Source organism: Littorina saxatilis, linkage group LG9, assembly GCF_037325665.1.
Source record: "Littorina saxatilis isolate snail1 linkage group LG9, US_GU_Lsax_2.0, whole genome shotgun sequence".
In the NCBI taxonomy this organism is placed as follows: Eukaryota; Metazoa; Mollusca; class Gastropoda; order Littorinimorpha; family Littorinidae; genus Littorina; species Littorina saxatilis.
The window spans coordinates 27495194-27497289 of record NC_090253.1 but is presented as its reverse complement, the minus strand read 5'-3'; positions in this window follow the sequence as shown (position 1 = coordinate 27497289).

Genomic DNA, 2096 nt, shown 5'->3' with positions numbered 1-2096 from the left:
CCCCCCCCCCCCCCCCCCCTGCTCCCTCCATTTTTCTAATGTCTTCTTCTTTTTTTTAGAGCACGACCCCCCTTACACCCCCCCCCCCCCAAAAAAAAAAAAAAAAAAAACCCACGCTCACAAATGAAACACACACACACACATGTACATACACACACACACACACGCTAGCACGCGCACGTACACACGCTTACACAAGCACATGCACACACGCACGCACAGCAGTCTTGTAAGGGGGGAGGGGGTGGGACTGAGAAAGCCAGTCTTAAATCAAGGTTTCCTGAGTAGGAGTTCCACGATAACGAATCTGTCATACTGGCTTTATTTTGGTTTGAGTTTTGGCCAACACACACGCACACACTGTCTCACACACACACACTGACTCACACACACACGCATACACACTAGATACACTGACTCACACACATACACACTGACTCACACACACACATACACACTGACTCACACACACACACATACACACTGACTCACACACACACACACTGACTCACACACACATACACACTGACACACACACTGACTCACACACACACACATACACACTGACACACACACACTGACTCACACACATACACACTGACACACATACACACTGACACACTCACACTGACTGACACACTGACACACACACACACACACTGACACACACTGTCTCACACACACACACTGACTCACACACACACATACACACTGACTCACACACACTGACACATACACACTGACACACACACACACTGACACACACACACACACTTACTCACACACACACTGACACACACACACACAAACACTGACACACATAGACTGACACACACACACACACTGACTCACACACACACACACACTGACTCACACACACCCACACACTGACTCACACACACACTGACTCACACACACACTGACTCACACACACACACTGACTCACACACATACACACTGACACACACACACTGACTCACACACACACTGACACACACACACACTGACTCACACACACACACACTGACTCACACACACAGTGACACACACACACTGACACACACACACTGACACACACACACTGACACACACACACTGACACACACACACTGACTCACACACTGACACTCACACACACTGACACACACGCACACTGACTCACACACACACTGACTCACACACACACACTTACTCACACACCCACACTGACGCACACACACACACACATACACACTGACTCACACACACATACACACTGACTCACACACACACATACACACTGACTTACACACACACACTGACACACACACACACTGACACACACACACACTTACTCACACACCCACACACACACACACACACACTGACTCGCACTCGCACACACACACACAGACTCCCACACACAATCTCCCCTTTGTCGTTTCCACCTAACCGCACCCTGTGGCAACTCGTTCTAGCTGGGTGTGTTCCGCACGCTGAAGACGGTGGCAGTTGGTGGGGCAGAGGTCAACATCACCAACGACTTCAGGCCACTGCAGGAGCTTCACGAGCGCAACGTCATCTCCAACGATCGCAAGGCGCTCCAAAGCGTGGCATATATGCTGGCCGAGGAGATTCGAGAGGACATCAAAGAGCTCCAGCAGGATTGCAGCAATATTGATCCTAGTAAGAGTAATGCTGCACCCGCCCCTCCGGCATCCACCTCCTGCGTCATCATCCGCTGTCTGACGTCACTGGTGGCTTTGGGGCTGCTGCTTGGGTGGAAGGCGGTGGGGAGGGTGTAGCGGGTAGGTCGGGAGGTTGTCGTTGTGACGAACTTCTTGGTGGTTTTCTTTAAACATGATTTTGAAATGCGCGTTTTTTGTTTGTGTTCGTTTAAGTTATCTTTCTAGATTTTGGACATGATTTCATTTCATGAACAAAGATTTCTTGGCTCCTCTCCTTTTTTTTTTTTGGGGGGGGGGGGGAGAGGTATGCGGCAAAGTATCCTTGGCACAAACACACAAAAATCCCAAAAATAAGGCCTTACAAAAATGAGGGCGTAAAGAAATAAGGCCTTATTTTTGATAAGTTCTTAGAAAAATAAGGCCTTAAGA